At 41.9% G+C, this 24820-nt stretch overlaps 1 long non-coding RNA gene across 1 annotated transcript; it reads left to right on the forward strand.

Annotated features, from left to right (window-relative positions):
- The first annotated feature begins 1168 nt into the window (after positions 1-1168).
- On the forward strand, positions 1169-13215 carry LOC121288311. Its single transcript, XR_005945364.1, has 3 exons — positions 1169-1217; positions 12319-12481; positions 12580-13215. It is a non-coding gene; the product is annotated as an uncharacterized LOC121288311 (long non-coding RNA).
- Positions 13216-24820: the final 11605 nt, after the last annotated feature.

Below are 24820 nucleotides of genomic sequence, written 5' to 3' on the forward strand. Positions count from 1 at the left end.
ACCTTCCTCTCCCACTCACAGCTGGACCTTCCTATCCCCCCTCTCGACAATCATCCATTGCAGCCCACAGCCATGATCCTGATGTCCTGAAGCAGACCCCAGACACCAATGGAGGCCTCCCACCTTCCATGAGCTGCTTCACAGCAGGGCCAGATGGATGAAAATCCACCCAGCGTGAAACACACATGTTCCTTCAAGGTCCGATAGCTGTTGGGCTCCAGCATCTTCTGCTGCTCAGATGTCCACGATGTGATCAAGACCCTAAAGATATCCTGGCTTCAGCACATCACACTTGTCAAGATGTGTTCTGGGCCACCATGTTTTCCTGCCAAAATGGGTGGTAAATTTGACGTGGGGGGATGATTCTGGTGAGCAGACAAAATGATGAGATGCAAATGCATTGAAATTAGGTTCCTGACGTTGGACACTGGGAAAGGTGACCTGACATTGGCAGGTGCAGCAGACTATCGCAAACTGGTTTGATGCTGGCATAAAACTGATTTTTGGCCTTCCTGCTCTATTGTCCACTCATGCCCAACAGTGACGCTTGACGCCAACAGCAATGAAAATTCCAGACAATATTTATAAAATTGCACCTAAGCAGTTTGACTGCTTCTTTTGTGTTATATGTCTTGAATCCAAATTCAGATTTCCATGCATTACTGAACTGCATATTTTACTACAGATCAACAAAGAAGCTGTCAACCAAATGCCAATGTGTGCTCATCTCCCAAGCTTAAATTATGCAAAATGATGAACAAATTGCATTACTGGCAATAAAACAAATGAAGCAGTTGCTTCAGCAAAAACATTGATCAATCAAAATAACAAGTTTCCTCAAGTAAAAGGTTAGTTTCACAGTCTAGATTAATCTTTTATTGTGATATTTATCGGACAGCCAAAATTCGCTCATACCCAAAAGTTTAACTCTCCTTTTCTCTTTCAGGTACTGATTGGCCTATTGTGCATTTTCAGTATTTTCGTGGATCAGATTTAACAGTGTTTGTGGGGCTTTTTTTCCCTTTTAATTCTGCTTACCCTCTTCCACCAACTCACTCGTAAGCAGCCTGCCTTGTGCTGCTCCCCAATATCTGCCAGCCTGTCTGGAGCACCTGACCACATCCAGTTACCGAGTGATTCAGAATGGAGACTGCTACTGAATAACGAGCATGGACTAAAATAAATAACAGCGCCAAGCACATGATCTCATTCAAAAGGTGATTGACACTTTATGAAAATACTAATCTGGCACATCAGGTCACCCACCCTTTGCAGAACCCACTTGATTTTAGATCAATGGTACCATTTTCATGTGGGCTTCATATTGAGTGGGCAACATACGCTGACAGGTTACTGTCCAGGAGGAGCTGTAGATTACACCCATGGCAGCAGAACAAGACAGCAATTACATAGGAAGATCCATCATACTCTAAAGATTGCCCATCTATTTAATATTTGCATGGGTATTTTCAAATGCTGTCATGAATTGCTTTAATTTCACTGCCAATGTGATGTTAGGTATGTAGGCCATACATCCTAAAGACTGGCAGATCATATCAAACAGCATGTCCAAGCCACTGTTCAGTCTTTTTTTGGAGTTTGCTCACCCTTTTGTGATCTGGCTAGGTCCTTTGATTCTACTTTCGAGCAGGTCTCGCAATGCACCTCCACGTGCTCTGGTGGAGTCCTTTTATACTGCACAGTGGATCTTTCTTCTGCCCTTCAGCCTTCATGCCTGTGATGAAGCTTCTTAGGTGATCTCCAGCTGTGTATTCAAAGTCTTCAAGTTAGGTGCACTTCTCTCAGGTCAGACTGCAGTTCCTTTACTTCTCATTCTTGGGGATTTTGGGGTCCTACACCTGCTGCCACATGTTGTAAGGTTGCATGAAGAGGTCCAGAGGCTTGTACAGTTGAACAATAACTGTATTTTTAATCACAGATAACTATATGCGTATATATAGGATAAGTCCTGACTAGGTGCTATCTTCACGCCGAAGTCTACCAGACTCACAACTACACTGTACTACTCTCATGTGACTCTCCAGAACATAATGTGGACAGTACTGTTTCCCCAGTCCCACATTAACCCTTACAGTCTTGGACACCCTAATACTACAGCATATTGAGTCTAGTTCTGCTCACCGAGACACAGGGAGGCATTCATGTGCTGGAGGCAGTGCAGGGAGGGACCACAAAGCTGGTCCCTAATGAGTTATGAAGAAAGACTGGAGGCACTTGGAATTTTCAGCCTGGAGAGGAGACACTAAAATCTTATCAAAGGATATAGATTATTAAGGATATAGAAAAAATTACTTTAAATTAAGCCTCAGGAGTTGAGCAAGAGGACACAGCTTCAAACCAGAGATGGGTACTTTCACTACAGATATTCAAAATCTGTCTTCACAAAAAGTGAGGTTGACATGTGGAATAGGCTTCCAGATAGAAACGAATACCTTGGGATCAGTTGAGTGTCAATTAGGATCTCTCCAGATGAATGAATTAAGATAGGCTGAATGACATCCTTTGCCCATAAGCAGTTTGTGACCATGTCACATTTAGTTCTTCCATAAATAAATAATTATAAGAGGGCTTGATGAAATCCACTTTCAGACAAATACGGCCTTTTGGTTTGTCAGGGTTTACTCATATCAGAGTTGGGTCTATGTTGTTACTCAGGTCTCTCTGATGGGAGATTAAATGCTGTGGAAACCAAAACTTCAGCTGTGGATTGTCTCTTCAGGGTCTCTTCATTAGCTGCTACTTTAATCACTTGTTTACACTGTCGCCTCAGAATGTTGTCTAAACTACAGGAAATTACACTTTTGTTGCGATAATTCCACTGCATTTTTTGAGAAAAATGAACCCTTATCAAGGGTCAATGTATTGCCATTTCACAAGACTACTCAAATCTTTAGTTTTTTTTCTATTGCTTATTCATGGAGATGCAAATTTGCAATTCTCAGTCTCAATGCCTGTGTCATCTGTACTGGGCAAATTTGCTGAAAGGCAGATGTCAACTAATGTGCAACTGCTGTATTTGCTGAGGGATGAGCTTCCCCAGTCGGAATGTTGCAGCCATATAGCTTCACTTCCAAATGTGTATTAACATTTACCCCAACAGCCATTTGTGTGATATCATGATACCTACATGTAGACAACATTAGTGTTCCACATGAAACCAACATGCTACCATTTCTGAAATAAGGGTGGGTAAACAGCAAGCTGGCTGATCTAAGAGAGTGTGTAAAGTAAAGGGTTAACTCTAATAAGAGCATACTGAGCGTGTACAAAAGAAGCTATGTCACAATTATGTTATTCACTGAGAAAGGATGTCTGGGTAGCATCGCAGAGGCCAATTCTAACTATATGTTAGCCTTATTTAAGCTTTGCAAATAGTTAGCATGTAAATAAATCTTTTTTGAACAAAGACCATTGCCTCCAACGAGATCTCTCCTAGAATAAGAAGCAAACAAATCCTAGGACAACCTTTTGATAAGAGTGTCCATTGCATTTTGTCTCAGTGAATCTCCATCTCACTGACCATGTCACTCCATCTGCAACGATGTAGGTAAAAATGTATGGAGGGTTGTTGGGGCTGGGTGGGTGCAGTGGTGGTGGGGGGGTGGCAGGGGTGTGCGGAGGTGTTGGTGGTTGTGGGGAAAGGATAAGCAAACTCAGGTCAAAGAGAAAAAGAAAAGCTGATCCAATCACCAGGGAGAGAGAGAGGTGATAAAAAAGAGAAATGAAAGAAAATTCATACCACCATGTAGGAATAAAGAGAATGATTGCCAATAAAAACAAATGTGTTAACAACTGCCACTTCAAGAAAACAAGCAAAACCTCCCTGTGAACCCGGAGGTAGAACTGAGAGAGGGTTCAGAAAATCTTTTACATGGCTGCACTGCTTATGTTTGGAAGTATTTAATGGATTGGTGTAGCTAAAGTAATAACTGTCTAAGTCTGTATACAACAAGGAGAGGAAGGAAAATAAGAAGACAAAATAGAAACACCAGGAGAGTTAAATGTTATATGGGAAATGTCATCCTTTAATGCAAAACACATTTTGCCTTGTATTTTCGTGACAGGATTGAAGGATTTTAACAGTGTAATTGTTTACATTCTTGCCTCCCCACATTCTCATTTGTGCACAGACAAAGCATACAAAACATAAACTGACAAAGGGCAAAAATCTATACTATGCAGAAAAATGTCCAATCTGGAACAAACCATTGTAGCCCCTTTAAAAGTTACAATGGCTTAGGGGAAAAGAAAAGTGATGTTTGACATAGCATTCAGTGCCAATTACTGAATATGAGAACAGTGCAGAGAGCAATTCTTGATAAGTGCTAGCTTTGATTTCAATAAGACAAGACAAAGAATCAATAGTTGGATTGGTACTGAGTACACCTTAGCTTTAGCTATTAGATGCTGAGCCCAATATGCATTTACTCAATGCTCACTATTTGCAAAGTTTTTAAACTCCCATTAACCTCAATTATAACAGTTGATTTTTGGACAAAGGAATGACGAAGTGCTTGTTACTCTTCAAAGTGACATAATGATTATGGGGATGGCTGAACATTGAAAATGGCAAATGCAATGTATTTTGTAAGTAATGGGATAGAAGCAACAAGCACTTCAAATTGATAGCCAACCTCCAGCAAAATTTAGCCAATTTGTGTAACTTTCTAAACATCCTCCCAATGCGCTTTACAGAGGAGGCACGGCTAATGAAAAGAGTAGATTGGGAAATGACATCAAGCCATAGAGATAGGTTAGGAGGAGTGGCCAAATGGCTTTTGAAATTTCAAATGGTGAAGCGGAAATGTGGTAGAGTATGGTGAGAGAGTTCCTGTGGCAGCCAAGACCACGTGTGCAGAGAGATATTGTGAGCAGAGGAACTGGCATGATAATGCAATTGATAAATGATGACTTCACCCTCTCCATTCACCTGTGCATCAAGATCACCAGTATTTTAGAAAAATGCAGCCAAACCTCAATGACATTGGTAGCAGGTGACAAACTCTGCAGTGAATCTTAACTGAAGATGTCAATAAAATGCTAAAGCCAAAGGTAGGTTGGGAGAGGTAAAGAAAGGCATCATTCTCAATGAACTTGGCCAAAATGGTCTGAGGTTTCACCAGCAGCTGCGAGCATTCATTTGGAGCTATTGCCTGTGCACTGTTAGTGAATTGTGTAACATTGCACTTCAATTGAACAGAATGTTGGGGATTTAGGGTACAATTATATTATATATACTGATTTCAACAATGCCAGACTGACAGAACTGAGTTATACTGCAGGGTCCACAATGCTCTCTGGCTGAGGAAAACAGTGTTTTCTGCTTGCATGCACTCTACTTGCTCTACTTTTGGTAATAGTTAAATTTGGATGTTGGGAAAGTGCTGATAGGTCAATCAGCTCTCCAATATCATTTAAAAATGCTTCAAGGATTGCTTGGGAACCTTGTAGGAAAGAAGGCTAAGAGGGGTTTTAATAGTGGGTTTTAAAATTATGTGCAGTTTTGAGAGATTGGGTAAAGAAAGAATATTTCCTCTGTTTGGATAGTCAATAGATAAGCAATTCAAAGTTGTCAACGAGAGGAGGAAGAGAGAAGTTAGAAGACATCCCTTTACACAGAGGGTAGTTGAAGATTGAACATCACTCTTTCATGACCAATCATCCAGATGGGAATAAGTCTAATCAATGTGTTTGTGTAATCAGATAATTTGTCCCTGTTATGACACTTTTGTCTAATAGCTGTTGAATTGACTATTCAAAATTTATGTTGCTGCTTAGCAATCCTCACAATTATATTTACTGCAAACACTGACAGACAGATTTCTTCTTAAATAATATGGTTATCTTTAGTAAATGCAAACAGCAATCTTAATACGAATGCTAGGAGATGATGTAAAACTTTTGTAAATCATTCAGACAGACATGGAAGATAGAAAAAGCTAGTCAGGGAAATGAAAGAGCCAAGAGGCTGTAAACATGAACAGATCAAAAATGTAAGAAGAATTAACACTGGTGGGAAAATCAATAGCAATATTGTATGAATGTGTGGGTGGAGGGGGAGATGAGGCAGAAGGACGACAAGGAGATAGAGATAAAGAAAAGCAGAAAAAAGATTTCAATTAAGGACCAATTGTGATGAAGATGGGTAAAAATGCATGAAAAGGAGACACAAGGAGAAAAGGAGTTTTAAATGTTAACCATTCCTCACCACAGAAAGAAATGGCTCAGTTTGTACATCTGTTAACAGATTTAGAAATGAATATGGTAAATAAGTGATTGCAGCAAAATAAACCATAGTTTTCTCAATATCGCAGTCTCCCTGAATGCTAAATCCTGAGCAAAAATCAATACTATATTTCGAGTTGCCTGTTACCTTTGACAGCTATCCCCTGGGCCAGCTCAAAGAGCTACTAACATAATTTGAATGCAAATTGAATTGTCTGATGGCACAGTTACCTCTTTTCTCAGTTCTTGTGATGTCCACACAACAGAAATGATAGATGCAAATCCATCAACTGAACAGCATGGTTGCATCTTCAGCGATGCTTTGCTGTGACTCTAAAACAAAAGTCTGCTTGAAGCCACTGACTGGCAATGAACTCATTTTCAGAGTGAATAATTTGGCTTATCATGAATAACAAGAATAACAACTTGCATTAACATAGTGCCTTTAACATAATAAAACATCCAAAGACATTTCACAGAAGCATTAACAGAATTCTATACCGAGCCGCACAAGGAGATCTGAGCCAAGCTGACATGTATAAATAAAAATAAATAACATATATGTAAAGGATCAAAAATAATCAAGGCTACTTATTTCCTCTTTTCAAATAAATAGAGACAATCCCAAAAATGTTGGTAGGAATCCGAGAGTAACGTAAAAAAACGGTAAGGTTGCATTGCAGTTCCTATCTCACTTAATCAAAACTATATTAAGTAAAATCAAGCCAAATCTCTTGCATATTCATAATTGAGATTTTATATTTATAAAAGAACAAGAAACCTGGTTATTATGGCTGCTATACAAAAGTTCTTAAGCCAACAGTGAACCAACTAAATCACTCAAAAAACAATTTTTAAAAATTCCAACTATTTTGTTCTCTACTCTGGGTCAACCACACACAATTTTAAAAATGGCTGAATAGTGTGATACTATAGGCCATAGTCATGAAGAAGACTGGGTAATTTTCCCGTCAATCATGCCTGGAGGCCACAATGCTGTAAGTGACTGGGATTGACTTCACACACAAACTTGTATTATGTAGCTATCTTCCATTCATTTCACCTTACTGGAGAAATAATCTTGATTTTGTCAGGAGGCTCTGCTGTAGATTTGCTCACAAGTTCTGTTCATTGAAGTTCATAGAAATTCAGAGCTTTTTCCTGCAAGTCCCACCCAACCTCCAATTCACTGGCTAGCACAGTGATGTCAATCTTCACTCCATAAAAAAAATACAATTGGTGAAAGAACAGATAAGTTAAAAGCTGGGAACATTTGCCAGTTATCCACACAAGTAAAAATATATGGACAGAATTTTCATCATTTATATGTTCAGGTGACTGATTCTGGTGCATGGACATTTTTTTTCGGATTTTAAAATCTTTCTTCACTGGTTTTAAAGTTTTCAGTTTCTTGAGGCAGCTCTCTGCCTTCAGGTGGCATTTATTCCATGCTCGCGCTTACGTCAGTGCTCATCCTCCTCCTGGCACCATTGTGCGCTTCACGCTGGCTGGACGTTAATGGCATGAAACTGTGGCCAGGGGCCAATCATAGTTGGCAGTCCATTCCCCGGCCAATCCTGGACCCGCCAACTGCGCCCACCTGCCAAACTGAAAATTCTGCTCTTGGGCACGACAGAAGACTTCCAGGAAGGCAGTGGGAACGCTTTCAGGATGTCCTCAGAGCAACCCTGAAGAAGGCAAACATACCCAAGGGCTCATCGGAGACCCTGGCTTGAGACCGACCAAAATGGAAAAGATTTATTTGGGAAAGCACAAGCACCTCGAGAGACTTTGTTGGAAACATGTGAAGGTGACGTCGAGGCATTGGAAGGAGTGCACAAACCTCCAAACAAACCATCTACCAACCCTCTAAGCACCAACTGCCCCACATTTGGCAGAGTCTGAAGATCACGCATTAGACTTACCAGCCATCTCAGACCCCAATGAACTGGAGCAGATGCGAGTCATCGTTGATCCCGAGGGACTGACTAAGAGGGGAGAGATTCCATTTCAACTCCCATCCATACAATTTTGTATTCTTGCCTTGATAGAAAAAAAAATTGAATTCTGTAAGTGTGATGCAATGGGCAGAATCGTCCCAGATTTGTACAAAATGTGGTGGCAGGCGGGAAAAAGGATATTTTACCACCCCCCCTTCCCCGGCTGCAACGGCAGCATTTTGCATCACATTGTCCCATTCCCACAGCACCCGTCTCATTAATTATGCATTTAAGGGGAACACGCCAGCTTGTTGACGGGCAGGCTCAGATATGCCCGCCACTCCATGACCTCAGCCCTTCCTTGCTCCAGGCACCATATTTAAAGCGCACCAGAGCACACACCATTTCATGTCTTCAGACCAGGACTGCTCCAGGTGACAGATGGCCCCAAAGGCAAAGAAGGCAGCAGCCCCCAAATTTAGTGATGCCTCTCTGGGGCATGTTGCTGGATGCAGTGGAAGACCACTGCGATGTCCTCTACCCCGCTCTGGCCGCAGGAGGTCCACAAGAGTCACCAACCTGGCCTGGGAGGCAGTGGCAGTGGTAGTCAGTGCCACGGAGCACAGAGGAAGTCAGCCATCCAGTGCAGCAAGAGAATGAATGCCCTCATCTGTTCTGCCAGGGTAAGTCACTCTACTCATCATTCTCAACTCTCACACTCACAAACCCATCACACATCCACAGGAATCTCACATCTAAGGGACAACACCACTGATTCTCACACATACTCTCACATCTCCATCAGGCTTATACCCTCTGGAGCTTGCATCCTCATCCCGTCCATGGCTCTGCTCCACCACACAAACATTCCACAGTGCCATGTGCCCTGCTCACACTCTCTCCATCTGTTTTCATGCAAAAGAAGCCTGCTCACAACAGCAGGGAGAGACCCCAGACCAGGGATTGAGGAGCATGCCATCACACTGGCTGGTGAGGATGTTGACCATGACTGCAGCAATGGTGAGGTCGGCGACAAACACCCATGGAGGATCCTGCACCACATCATCCCTCTCTCAACACAACTGTGAGTGCTCTCTCTCCCGCTTTTGACTATGCTGTCATGCACTAATTATCTCTACTTTGGTTCACAGGGAGCTCTGCCAAGCGACCAACACCCTCAGCCAGCCAGTCCCTCACCTCCAACCAAGAGGACACCTCCTTTATTGAAGAGCTGGAAATAAGCAGTCTGGAAGTCACATCGCAGCGCTTACCCACACCCTGCAGCAATGCAGAGACATACACCTTGGCGGGTCTTAGATCTACAGCAGGCTCAGGTTCACGATATGGTGGTTACTGCACAGACACAGGTCCCCAGCAGGAGGAGGCAGGTTCAGCCAAGCTCCACGGCACTCGGAGGACTGCTGTGGAAGAGGCATCTGTAAGGTCCAAGTCAGATGATGAGCCTCTGGATTCCAAATTATCCTGGAGAGCCAGCAAAAGGCAGGGGAACATCATGCAGAGCTGTTGGAAACCCTCAACAGAATGACATGTGAGTTGGAGGCGTGTGTCCGCCTGCTCTCTGATGAAGTGCTGTGCACATATGGGAAAGATGGTGGATGCCATGGTGACCCTGGTCCAGCAGAACACAGAGAAGTACGCAGACCTGCGCTCCATCGCAGTAGCCATGGGTGAGTTCCTGCAATGGCAACATGAGAGGGAAACGGGGCACCTCGATGTCCCTCCAGGTGCTCCTTCCTCTCAAGAAGTCAGTCCAGGGCCCTCAGGAACCCAAAGGGTGGAGGAGCGGCAACTGGACACCCCAGGGTCATCCATTCAGGAAGCTCAGAGGATGTCATCTCCGTCCGGGTCCCCTTTGCCTATGACCCCCTCGACCTCATCCTCTGTCACCTGGTCCAAAGGAGGACTACTCTCAAGGCCTCGGCTCTCCTGAGGACCCACACCAAAGTCATCAGGGGCAACAGGGCCAACCATTGCATCGGTTGTCTCTACTCCTGCAGATGTCAGGACAGCACCTTGAAGAATTGGTAGGCCTAGAAAAGTTGAGAATTTCTGATCACAAGTGGTTGCACGGGTGAGCACATTTTGTCATTTTATAAAAGATATTCATTTTCACTGAGTAATGTGTAATGGTGTCTTTCAGCTTCATTTACAGGCGTCATGAGTCCTCCCCCTGCCTCCCAGCGCACCACCCTCCCCGACTAGCAGTTCAGCCACACGCAGACAGACCACAAGTGATTCTGAAGGGAGAAGTGTGTGTGTGGCAGGTCCTTTCGGAGCCTCATAAAAGCACTCTCCCACCCACGCAGAGCCTTCTTCCATCACACTCATCTCAATGTCCCAAGCATTTTCGATGCTGCCTGCTGGAGTTCTCTTCAGTTGTCCATCTGAGCTGACCTGCATCTCTGCCCACCCACTGATCACACTCCCATGCAGCACCTGTGCCCACCCAACACGAGGCTTGCTCACTTTTAATTTCAAAAACATGGCCGCCATAAGGTTTTTTTCTCAGCTCCCCCATCCTTTGGCTTCCCTCAGTCACCCATGTCCTTTCCCCCATCACTGTTGACCCCCCCGGCATCAGCTTCCTACCGTCACCTATCAACCAGAACCCTTTTCTTTCTAGGATATCCAGGTGAACATGCACGTTCTCTACCTTCCTGAGAATCCCAACCCCATCTATATTGACCTCCCTGAACTCCTCCTTCCCACCCGAAGGGTCCGTGTCTGCCTCTGAGTCCTCACCAACCACCCCCACTGTCCTTTCTACCGCCACCATCACATCCACACTCTACGGTTTCCTCTGCCCCCTTTCATACTCAGCATTCTCCCTTACCACACCCACCCTCAGTTTGCTCCCCAGGAGGCAGTCATTGACTGCACGAACCTGTCCCTTGCATGTTCACCTGGACATACTCCCATCCTTGTTCTCTCCTCCACCCTTACTCTCTCCTCCACCCTTACTCTCTCCTCCACCTTTACTCCCAACTCCACCCTTACTCCTTCCCAGTCTGAACTCCCTCCATCCCACTGGACTCTTCATCCCCCCACTGGACTACATCCCCCCTCTGAACTCTTTCCTCCCCCCAAAGTCCCGTCCCCCTCCCAATCCTTTCCTGTCCCCCCTCCAAATTCCTTCATTCCACCCCAGACTCCTTCCCTGCTCAGAACAGCTTCACCCCTCCCAACTCCTGCACTTACACATTCCTCACCCCTTAAACCTACTTCTCCAGTTGCACCCCCCGTTACATCCTCCTCCTCCACAACCTCACACCCCACTGAAACCTTCATTCCCGCCCCCCCCCCCACCTCACCCCCTATAACGCCTTTGTTTCCCTCCCGCTCAACCTCATGTCCCCCCACCACCCCAACAATGCACCTTCCTCTCTCCGTCATACCTGGACCTTTCTCTCCCAACAGCAAACCACACACCACCACCCCCCCCCCCAACTCCGTACACCTTCGTCTCACAGCTGGACTTCCCCTCCTCCACTCTCGATGATCATCCATAGCGGCCCAGGGCCAAGCTCCTGATGTCCCGAAGCAGACCCCAGAATACCTCCCACTTTCCATGAGCTGCTTTATGATAAAGCCATGTCCATGAGAATCCACCCAGCATGCAATGCACGTGTTCCTTCAAGGTCCGATAACTGTAGGACTCCAGCATCTTCTGCTGTTCGGATGTCCACGATGTGATCAAGACCCTAAAGATAAGTCCTGACTTCAGCACGTCACACTTGTCAAGATGTGTTCTGGGCCGCCATGTTTTCCTGCCGAAGTGGGTGGTAAGTTTGACGTGGGGATGATTCTGGCAAGCAGACAAAATTATGAGATGCAAATGCATTGATTTTAGTTTCCTGACGTTGGACACTGGGAAAAGTGACCTGCCATTGACGGGTAGAGCAGATGATCACAAATTGGTTTCACAACAGCTTAAAACCAATTTTTGGCCTTTCTACCCTATTGCTCACAATGCCTGATGCCAACAGGAATGAAAATTCCAGAAAATATTTATAAAATTGCACCTAAGCAGTTTGACTGCTTCTTTTGTGTTATATGTCTTGAATCCAAATTCAGATTTCCATGCATTACTGAACTGCATATTTTACTACAGATCAACAAAGAAGCTGTCAACCAAATGCCAATGTGTGCTCATCTCCCAAGCTTAAATTATGCAAAATGATGAACAAATTGCATTACTGGCAATAAAACAAATGAAGCAGTTGCTTCAGCAAAAACATTGATCAATCAAAATAACAAGTTTCCTCAAGTAAAAGGTTAGTTTCACAGTCTAGATTAATCTTTTATTGTGATATTTATCGGACAGCCAAAATTCGCTCATACCCAAAAGTTTAACTCTCCTTTTCTCTTTCAGGTACTGATTGGCCTATTGTGCATTTTCAGTATTTTCGTGGATCAGATTTAACAGTGTTTGTGGGGCTTTTTTTCCCTTTTAATTCTGCTTACCCTCTTCCACCAACTCACTCGTAAGCAGCCTGCCTTGTGCTGCTCCCCAATATCTGCCAGCCTGTCTGGAGCACCTGACCACATCCAGTTAACAAGTGATTCAGAATGGAGACTGCTACTGAATAACGAGCATGGACTAAAATAAATAACAGCGCCAAGCACACGATCTCATTCAAAAGGTGATTGACACTTTATGAAAATACGAATCTGGCACACCAGGTCACCCACCCTTTGCAGAACCCACTTGATTTTAGATCAATGGTACCATTTTCGTGTGGGCTTCATATTGAGTGGGCAAAATACGCTGACAGGTTGCTGTCCAGGAGGAGCTGTAGATTACACCCATGGCAGCAGAACAAGACAGAAATTACTTATGAAGATCCATCATGTTCTAAAGGTTGCCCATCTATTTAATACTTGCATGGGTATTTTCAAATGGTGTCACGAATTGCTTTAATTTCACTGCCAATGTGATGCTAGGCATGTAGGCCATACATCTCAAAGACTGGCAGATCATATCAAACAGCATGTCCCAGCCATTGTTCACAACTGCCATGGTACAGACCGTACCCAACCAGCCCAAGCTTGCAAAACTCAAAACACAGTGTCCAACATTAAATGTGACTCCGCCATTGGACAATATTTGCTACAAAATCTTCAATGTGCTAAGAATTACACTGACAATCAATTTATGATTCTCAGGTTCACAATGTGGCACATTTGCATGTACTGGAAGCTACATATATTAATACACAGGGTCCTGTTCTTTTCCAACAGAAAAATCATGTACATACATTGCTCCTGTTTCAGCTAAACAAAATAAGTGACAGCCATTCGCTGACTCATTCCTCAGGGCAATGCCTTGACCAATCAGGGTCAAGTTGCCTGGTTTAAATTTCAAACAATGCTTGGCAATTAACTGTCAGTCACCAACAGTGGTGCTTTCTCCAGGCAATGCCACTTGCCAACCAATCAGCACTCTCTTCACATACAGCATAAATTGTTGTTTTCCCCTTGTATTCGTATTCTTGTGAATGTCCTGATGAGTGTAAGACAAAAAGATTAGACATGTCTCTTTTTTCAGCCGTGCTTTAATTTTTAGCTGTTTCGTTATGATGCAGGTTGATCTAATACAGCTTTTAAACTAAAGTTCATTTCACAGATCCTGTCATTCATTTTGAATAAGTCTTGTTTAAAAATAAGTCTAGTTTAAAAAATATCTAATTGTCTTTGCTTTAATAAAGTTATGTTTCTGCAAAATTGTTTAGTAAAATCTAGAATCTTTTTTCACCCTTTGTTCTTGTAATAAACTTAAGTTTTGTCCATTCTGATTCAGTTTTCCCGTTTTCTTTCATTCCTGAGTAAATGTGTGAAATCTTACATTTTGAAGGATGTTTCAGTCTTTTTCTTTTGTTCCAACAGAAGGGTAAATTTAATATGTGTCATTCTTTAATGCTTCCTTGATCCTAGTTTAAGTACAATAATGCCATTTAGAAAGTGTCAAATTTACTGGTACGCTAGATTTATGCTTTCAACTTTTAATGCTATTTCAGCCAGTCAAACTGCACATTCGACATATATGTTGAGTGTCAGAATGTCACAGCTGATTTTCCCTACACATGTCTGATTTGATTTGTGATCAATACACCCAATGCCAATAGTACACAGGTATCACTTCTCAGTCCATTTATCTCCAAGTGTATTTCTTCATGCCTGAAATAACAAGATCACAGTTTGTGGCTGTGGATTACATTAAACTGAAGGAATATTCAGCACCAGTTTGCTTGTAAACATTCATAAATGTGACACAGACCCACTAAGTCTTTTTCCTCACCCACACACAAAAGTCACACGGGAATATCAGCAGAAACTCTAAGCTAAGATGCTGAAAAATCTCCAAAACGCCGTTACATATTTTTATTTGAAAATATATAAAACAAGAGACTGCATATCAGAGACTCACCATCAGTACAGTTATTTTTGTATTTGGCTTAAAACAATAGACAAATGTCATGACAAAGAAGCCAGCCTAGAAGATCGGAGTCCAATTATAATCAGTACCAACAGAGCTATGAGGTTAGATTTTAATTATTTGAAACTTAGACTAGATGAGGGATGCTTCCACATTAATAGCGTGGGACCTTTACTAATTTATTGATGTGTCTAATGTTTTATTGTCGTATTTGATGGAAAATGTCACAATTTGTGTGTAATATAAGAAACTAATTGCTACCGGGCTTCGAATGAAATGGTTAATGCCTATTGTTATATAAATTTCCCATCCAAAGTAATAAATAATAGTAAGTTGTGCATCTCTTTCTTCCCCTGCATCCCATCCATCAATTTATATCTTCCCTTCCCCCTTCTGCCCCGAAGGCATTGCCTCCTTTCTGGTACAGTTTGATGGACATTGGTTGTTCTCTGGTATTCTGCTCAACTCTGAGGACACTGCAGTAAAGAAAGGATATGTTTTTTGACAATATTGCAAGGTAGATAAATGTGTTCGATAACCATGCATAAAATATGATAATTGTTAAGAAAATGAAGCTCATCCCATTCCTCCAAAGCTCGCTATTTCTAAACCCTAATGGCACATGATTCTGAATGACTGTGAGACTTAGCAGAATTACCCAATATTGTACCTTCACTCTATATACATCCGTGGCACAGTTACAATCATGATTCCTGGCACATAGCAAATGACAGCTGGGGCACTAGTGCATAACTAGCCCTGAGCACGTGCCTGTCAGTATTCTTTACTTGCTGCTCTCCTAGGAGTATTACTGTGTAGAACAATTCAATGTTTCTGTGCCCTCCAGCTGATATGTATGAAATTGATCAGAATACAGGCAGGACACCTAATGTTTCTCTCAGCAAAAGACACCTGAATTGTCAATTATTAGCAGGGCACTTATTTCAAGTCCCTTGTTAGCTGTAGCTGTAATAGAGAAATGGGTATGCATGAACAGCTCAATGTAATAAAATTATATTACTAAATGTGAACATCCTGACAAGTATTATTCGTATGGTTATCTTGGTAGATGCGGAAAAGATGCAAACTGCTTGGATCTTTCAGGTTTCCCAGTCAGGATGGGAACAATTCTCATTCTGATCTTGACTTTAGAACCAAATGCATCAGTATCAATGAGGAAAATTTTCATATATTTTTGGTTCCTTTATAAAATACATTGCATTGTCAATTCTTCACTTTAATGATGATCCACAGGCCTGAACCCTGACATACATTTAAAAGCAGAAACAGATAGACAGCCATTGAATGGTTCCTTAAAAGACAAAGAAAAGCTATGATTGTGAAGGGCTACTTTCTGTCCAAAGGACCTTCACTTGTGTTATATGAACAGCTATTGAAGAATTCCCAACCAATTGCTTTAGGTAATACTTTGTCTGCCGTAAATCCCGAGTAAAGTGTATCACAGTCAGGGTGTATCCTGGAGTGTTGCTATTCATTTGCATGAGAGTTGGTGCATCAAAAAATAAGAACATAAGGAATAGGAGAAGGAATAAACCTTTGACATCTCAAACCTGCCCTGCAATTCAACATGATCATGGCTGATCTTCTACCTCAAATTTACTTACCCGGCAATTTCCCATATCCCTTGATTCCCTGAGAGACCAAAGACCTATCAATCCTAGCCTTGAATATATTCAACAATGGAGCATCCAAAGCCCTCTGGGGTAGACAATTTCAAAGATTCCCAACCATCTTGAAATTTCTCCTCATCTCCTGATCAGCCCCTTATCTTGTGTATTATCTAATACACAAGATAAGATCATACGGAGTTAAGGGTAATATAATAGCTTGGATAGAGGATTGGCTAACCAACAGAAAGCAGGGAGTTGGGATAAATGGGTCTTTTTCTGGATGGCAAGCTGTAACTAGTGGGGTGCCACAGGGTTTGGTCCTTGGGCCTCAACTATTTACAATCTATATTCATGACTTGGATTCAGGAGTAGAAGGTACTATAGCTAAGTTTGCAGATGACACCAAAATAGGTGGGAAAGTCAGTTGCAATGAAGAAATAATAAATTTACAAATGGATATGGACAGGTTAGGCGAATGGGTCAAAATTTAGCAGATGGAGTTTAATGTGGATAAGTGTGAGGTTATCCATTTTGGTTGAAAGAATAAAAGGCGACTTATTATTTAAATGGAGAGAAACTTCAGAATGCTTCAGTGCAGAGGGGTCTGGGTGTCCCCGTGCATGAACCGCTGAAAGCTAGTATGCAGGTACAGCAGGAAATAAGGAAGGCAAAATGGAATTTTGGCATTTATTGCTAAAGGAATAGAATATAAAAATAGGGAAGTGTTGTTACAACCATACAGGGCATTGGTGAGACCGCACCTGGAGTACTGTGCACAGTTTTGGTCCCCTTACTTGAGGAAGGATGTTGTTGCACTGGAGGTAGTTCAGCGGAGGTTCACTAGATTGATTGCAGAGATGCGGGGCTTGTTTTATGAGAAGTGATTGAGCAGTTTAGGCCTATACTCGCTAGAGTTTAGAAGGATGAGAGGAGATCTAATTGAGGTACATAAGATGCTAAAGGGGATAGACAAAGTAGACGTGGAGTGGATGTTTCCCCTTCTGGGGCATTCTAGAACGAGAATTCACTGTGGAATTCACTACCTCAGAGTGCAGTGGATGCCAGGACGCTGAATAAATTTAAGGAGGAGATAGACAGATTTTTAATTAGTAATGGGTTGCAAGGTTATGGGGAGAGGGTGGGAAATTGGAGTTGAGGCCAAAATGAGATCAGCCATGATCATAATGAATAGTAGGGCAGGCTCGAAGGGCTGAGTTGCCTACTCCTGCTCCTAGTTCTTATGTTCTTACACCAAATTGATGTAAGGTCTGTTGGAGTTTGGAGCTACATTTTCAATTTTGTGCACCTTCTGGTCCCTGGGATGAAGAGATCATCTTATGATGAGGAATTGAGTAGACTAGGCACATATTCCCTGGAGATTCAAAGAATGAGAGATGATTTCATTGAAACATTTAAAATTATTAAGGGACTTGACAAAGTAGATGCTGAAAAATTGTTTTCCCTCATTGGGGAATCACAGCTCTGAACAAGGGATCGTCTTTTTACGATTGAGGTGAGGAGAAAATTCTTCATTCAAAGGGCTGTGAATCTTTCAAATTCTTTACACCTAGAGAGCTATTCAGCTCAAGAAAGAGGTTGAAAGATTTTTGGGCACTCAAGTGAATTAAGGGATATGGGAATAATGTCGGTAGGTGGAATTGAAATACAAGATTGGCCATGATCTTATTGAATGGTGGAGCAGGTACGAAGGGCCCAATGGCCTCCTTCAGCTCCTATTTCTTATTTTCTTATGTGCGGCAATTCTTCAAGTCTTCAATGCCAATTTTAAATTTCCTCTCACACCCCTGCAATAGTTTCTTACTAATTTCTCTCAGGCACAGAATGTTGCATGTCAGAGGGTGACATGCAAATAGGGTAGGTCATCTACATTTAATTTGCCATTTCAAAGCAGAAATTTAAAATTGGCAAATTATATGTTAGTGCTAATTAGTTAATTGAGAGAGAAAAAAATTCATAATGTTATTTAGACACAGCTTAACTCAAGTTACTAAACCAAAACAACATCACTGTTACCTTAATTATACTGAGCCCTTCAGTAATTTTTTTAAATGAATTTAAATCTAAAAGTGACACAATGCTGCATAAAATTGTACAAGTTTTTTCTGCATTCATTCTGCGCCAAATCTATTTTTCTTCTTTCTTTAGTATTTTCTCTCATTACAATTTGCTTAGGTTCGAAAAGAAAGCAGCTTTCAAAACAACAATCATTTCAAGTAAGTGATCATTACTTACTGATATGTTTCCATTCTCAGGATGTTTCCCTCGTTCCTTGTGATTACAATGTTCTTGAGATGGAATGAAACCACATGTAGCCTGCAACACAAATAGCTTCTCGCTGGAAGCTGAAGGAAGGGGAGGTGAGCTGGGAAATGAGGTAAAGCAAAGGCCTCCTTGATGTGAGAGGGATTTCTTGCAACCTTTAGCATTGTCCACTTGATGATAATAGCTTTGGAGACCTGAGCAGACAGACTTTGAAAGAGGCAGATTGGACAGTTGAGAAGATGAATATGCATTTTCGCTTAAACTTGTATTATATCCATTCCTCTTGGGGCATGTAACTCTGGCTGTCCCACGTGGGATGCTTTTATGTTGCGGTTCTTCAGAGTGATTGTTTGTATCCAGACACAGTGACCGTGCATCTTCATTCTCTGAAACCATAGTCCCGTTGCATTGACTTGACCTTCTTGACACAGATTTCTCTTTGGCTTTCCTGTTCAAGGGCCGAGACTGATGATTACCTGTGATGGGGGGTGTTATGTTAGTAATTTTAGGAGATGATTCCATTTCAATAAGCTCAGGGCCTGGAAGAGAAACTTCATCTTCTGTCTTCTTGCTGATATGTTGCTCACAATTATTTAGTCCTTCATTTGTTTCTTTAACTTTGTGGTTATAATATTCATTGTTTCCAGCAAATCTAGTACCCGTGACTCTAGCATTTTTGCCTTGTTGATTTTGTTGATCGACTTGCAAAGCAAGAAACAATGGACAGTCTGCCATGGCAGCTTCATTACAGGACTGCCCAGCTTCACTGTTGTTCATCTTCAAGGATGCCACATGATTAACACAGTCCTCCAGAAGCTGAGCCACATAAATATCTGCCTCTTGTGGCCTTGAATTGTTGGAATTACTCTGATGATCTTTATTTAGTCCTGAATGGCAATCTCTTTTGCTCAAATTGCACAATACACCACATGTGTTATGGGTGCCAACCAATGCAAAGCAAGAAGGACACAGCATTACCTCAGCAAGATTGGATTCCACTGATTTCCTACAGGTCGGACAAAGACTGGTCTTACTGATTTCCATTATTATTATAGATTTCGATGTTGCTGTAGTCTCTCCTGTTGAAGCCGGTGTGCTCTTTAGATCTCTGTGTTGGTAAGGTGTCAACAAAGGCTGCTTCTTTAATAAAGTAACTGGGAGAACTTTGCTTGTAGAGTTATGTTTACTCTGCAAGAATCCAGGATCATCATGCCCAGACATCAAATGCGTTGACAAGGAAACATCATCATTTGTTGATTTAACAAATGGGGAAGTTGCATTTTGATAATGAAAATTCCTTCTGTGTTCATTTTTTCCATTCTGTCTCATTGATGTGGCCTTGGCTGAATTGCTTGCACTATTGTCTTCCAATACTCCTTCTGTATCAGCACAGGAAACAGAATGACTAGCAGACATGTTTGTTGAACTAATTATATCTGTCCTTGACGGATCATGACTTTCAGTATTATTTTGAACATTGAAGCCAAACATATTTGTTTCTGTCTTTTGCCGAAGCCAGTTTACTAGGCCCATGGCCAATGAAAGTTCAGTATCACAAAGTTTTAGCAAGCATTCTTTGCCTTTCCAACTGCCCTGGAAGAACTCATGGCAGTTGGCATCCACTGTTGGAGATGGAGCCATGTTTTCTTCAGCTCCTACATAAAAACTGTACATAGACATAGGAGTCTGGGGTTGAATTTGCAATGTGGACATTTCTTCATCTAATATAGGACTCATCCTAGGTTCTTCTGGATCATAAAAAAGTTCATAGAGGGCATCACCACTGTAACTATCTCTGGGAAATTGCCTACTCACACATGGACTTTGTGAACCCTTGCTTTCGTCCTCTTCTTGCCCTGGGGAAAATGAATCATAGTATCCCTCATCACTGGTTGATGTTGACTCCTGATGGTCGCTCTGTGGTGTCCCCAGGTCCATGGAAGCATCTAAATTCTTCTCAGCCTCCTCAACCTCTTCCTTCTCTGTGATTTTTTGAAATTCTAAAGGTGAAAGAACTAACTGTTCATCCTCAGCCTTGAGTGCCACAGAGTTTGTGCCTTCTTCAATTATGGTTGTCTCATGAACAACTTCAGGTGCTGCATCAGAGTTGTTAATATTTTTCCAAAATCCATTCAGCTCCAGGCCGTCTGTTTGTCCTGGTGATGCGAGTTGTTCTCCTCCACCTTGGAAAGATCCATTTGAAGGAGCCTGTTTATCTTCACACTTTTCAGTTACATGTTTAAAATTGTGACCTGTCTCTAGTTGGTCAGTGTTTTCCTCATCAGCAAAGATCTCCCCACAGCCTGTGAGGGAATCAAAGCTCTTTAAAGAAGCAACATCTTCACAGAGTGTGCTGCTACATTCATGTGATGAATCTGAGGGTGGATCACTATCAGTAAAATACTGTGCTAAAGAATCACCAGCATGAGTTAAAATCTTTGAACTTTTGTATATGCCTTTATTAGGTCTTAATGTCACTCTATCACTGAAAAATTTAGAGTCTAGCTTATGGGCCTTGGTTCCCATTGAAGTTACTTTCTCTTGCCTGTTTCTCCTCATGGTAAATAAACCCCTGAAGCCCCTTTTGGGTTTTCTCAGTGAAAGCCGTCTGTTTGTAATGCATTTTGTAATTGATGGTAATGATTGAGAGGAAGGGCTTGGAAGCTCAAGTATTGAATGGTTAGTTTGGCACTTGGCCCTTCTTTCACGTAGCTTATTCATAACAAAAGGCCCAGAGGACATTGCAATTTCAGAGAAATTTATGGTGTTAATAAATTTATCCTTATCTTTTGCAAGTGATGTTGTGATCTTATTATCTTGCAGTTTCTCCCATTGAGTACTTTCTGAATCTTGTGCCATAGAAACAACACAGTCATGAGTCTTGCTTTTTCGTACAGACCTCTGCACATTCCAAAATCCGAGCTGTTCCTCCTTATCTCTTTCAGAAGTGGTTGTAATGCTCCGAGATTGCCCTGATTTCAAGAACAGTTTCTTCACTTTTTCATCTTTGCAGCTGCCTCCACTCGTAACTGAATATTTATTGACTGATCTTCGTTCAAAGTCGAAATCAATAAAGGTCTCTGCATTTCTAACAGCCTGTTGCAGGCTGTACTTCCGAAAATTTCTAGATCTTCTTTGCTCCATTGGCACGAGTCACAAATGGTCTGTTAAAAAGAAAAATATTTTATTCATCTCCTTCAAATTCATACTTTCATACTGAAGTAATTGTCTTCATTCATAAATAAGGAAATATGCATTCGGCAGTTTGATTTTCTGATCAGCAGTTTGAAGGACTGAGCTGAGAAAAAAAACATTTTCCCATCCTGGGTGCTGAAATTGAATGGTGCAGGTGTTAAGTTTGCAAAGGTTTAACACATGTCTAAAAATATCTTTTGTCTGCTACTTTAACTGAGCCATTAACAAGTCTGTTTTAAAAACGTGCAATAAATCTGGCAAAATAGTTAAAATTAATTTCCTATAAGCTTAGTTAAGTGTTTACATACAACATAATTTCAATATTGCAGCATCAACATTATGCACTCCAAATATACCACAGGAAGTGGCAGAGTAAAAATCCCTCTACTCAATCTCAACAATATTCTAATCCCATGCTCAGAAGGATATGCTTTTCAGCAACTTAAGATCATTTATCAACCCTCGCACCAGCCATCTGCCTCAGATTGATAATCTGTACCAAATTGTAGGCAGGAAAATGGTGTGAGCCCATATACAAGGAAATTTCGATAAGACATCAAGAACTTATTTTGCATGCAACCTCTAATGACCCAAGGTTTTCATTTCAACATTCAAAATTCAACCCAGGTCGCACTGGTGAAAGCTAATACACTGGCTTGGATTTTTGCTCCTGGTTCGGGTGTGCAGATTCAGGATATTTCCCGGCTCCATGAGCCTGACCCAGGGACAAGAGGCCCAGAAGCTGGGATTTTCATTCTGGGGGATGAGCTGGATTTGAAGTTGGGCCTGCTGCACCCACAATGAGTGCAGAGTTTACCGGGTGTGGAAGCAGACTGGTCGGAAGGACTGCCTCTGTGCTCCGGCACAATGCAAAAGACTAAAAAAAAACCCAGTAAAACGAAAAACATCCCTCCAGCCCTCAGTCCTCACACCCCATACACTTCCCATGCCCCACCCATGCCAACTCATAACCATCTACTCACCCCCATCCCCTCCATGCTAACCTATACCACTGTACCAATGGCAAACAATTTTTTTTAACACGCCAGACATTTTTTTTAACATTTAAAGGGCAGGTATTTTAAATGCCTTGACAGTCTTGATGAGCCCTCTTGACTGTTTTGATGAGTTTTCTTGACAGTTCTGACAGTTTGTTTTGACAGATCCCTTTGACAGGTGCTCCTGGCAGTTTTGACAGTTGATTTTGACAGGTCCACTGACCGTTCCAATGAGCTTGATAGGGATAGGTTTATGCACTTATTACTGCATACTTATGCCTATTTTTAACAATTCCAAAGGGCACTTGACCTGCCCCAAAAGTGCACCTTAACAAAGGTGGACCAGATCCAAAGGCGGACCTTACCTCTCACCATCCAAACAAATCCACCAAGTTCAGACCAGCTCTTACCCGGTCTAATCTGCACACTTTGGGTTTCACACTCCTGGACCTGAAGTTTTAGCTCACGGGCAGGCATGGTCGGCAGGCCTGGGATTGGCCGAGAAATGGACCACTGACTATGAACTGCCCTGACCGTGATTTCACACTGGCTGGCCAATTAACGGCTGAAAAGCTCAGCGCTGCCAGGTTGGGAGCGTGAAGAGGGTGGGCAATGACATCAACACGGCTGCAGGCGAATGCTGAGAGAAAGCTCCCTGAAGGCAGAGAGTTGCCTCAGGGAGCTGCAGAACCGAAAAAGTTCCAATAAAGCTTTAAAAAGCAGAAAAAAAAATATCTAAGCATCACAATCAGGCGCCTGAAAATATAGATGATAAAAATGCCACCCACAGATTTTTATTTTTATTTTATTTCATAACAGAAACCTCATCCCACCCTTGGATGAGGTTTCATGAAAAATGTAAAGGTCGCCTGGCCAATTCACCCATCTGCCAACCATAATGTTGGATGGACCACGAAAAATAACAGACAATTGCATCATTAATGGGCTTAATTGCCCTCTTAATTGTCAGTGGACGCGCTTCTGACTTTTGCGCGCACCCGCCGAGCGAAACATCACGCGAGTGCGCAATGACGTCCGGTGGCTTGCCCAACATCATCTCATGCGATTTCACACCTAATCAGTCGGGTCGGGTGCGTGCCCACCCGTACAACATAAAATTTAGCCTTTGGTCTACCAAAATCCCACTTCAGTGGAGGCAGCTTATGACTTAAGTGGCCACCTGCCACTGTAAACCACACATGCGCAAACCTCGGTATGACTCCATTCCCACCCTCGAGGAAATAGGAAGTGGCTTGTGTATGGGGGCTGGACTTCCAATTTTTCACCATGACGGAGAGTCTTTCTGTTATGGTGAAAATCCAGGCCACTGTGCCACATAGTACAAGGGTTTTTGCAGTTAAGTGGCATTGATTGAGTATTAAGTGGTAGAGAATACAAGAAATGAAGACTTGAATATGGGAAGACCTTTCTAAACGAGCAGATTATTTAATAGTTACAAATGTAGATAATGATTTAGTAGGAATTTTTGTACACTAATTATGTCATTGGACTGATCTAAAAAAAACAACAGAAAGAGTGCTCAAATTTCACGTAACAAGTAGCGTTGTAACATCATTTGGTGATTAAAGTTATAGGCAATAAAAGTTCAGGTGATCTGATGATGCATGTCTTCAAAGTTATGAAGGGCTATGAAGAAATAATGAAAGATTGTTTACAATGAGAAGAAAGATGGTAAAAAGAGGGCACAATTTTAAAATAATTGCTAAAAAAGAATTAAAAGGAGGGTTAGAAAAAAATCTTCATACTATGGATGATTAAAATGTTAAACTGCCATGGAAAAGCATCATTGAAGCAGAGTCAAAAATATTTTTAATGGGTACAAAGAGCAAACAGGAGGGTGGGTTAGACTTGGTGTCATACAGGAGAACAACACTAACATTAACTGCATGACTAAAAGTCCTTTTTATATGCTTTTACATAAGAGTGTTTATAAGGTTTTAAACTGTCTTTACAGGAGAGAATTCAACCTGAAAAAAAACAGCCATATTAGTGCTACATTATACACTGGTATAATTATTAAATATTACTCTGATCACAATTGGAGAGTTG

The sequence above is a fragment of the Carcharodon carcharias genome, chromosome 2, assembly GCF_017639515.1.
Source record: "Carcharodon carcharias isolate sCarCar2 chromosome 2, sCarCar2.pri, whole genome shotgun sequence".
Lineage (NCBI taxonomy): Eukaryota > Metazoa > Chordata > Chondrichthyes > Lamniformes > Lamnidae > Carcharodon > Carcharodon carcharias.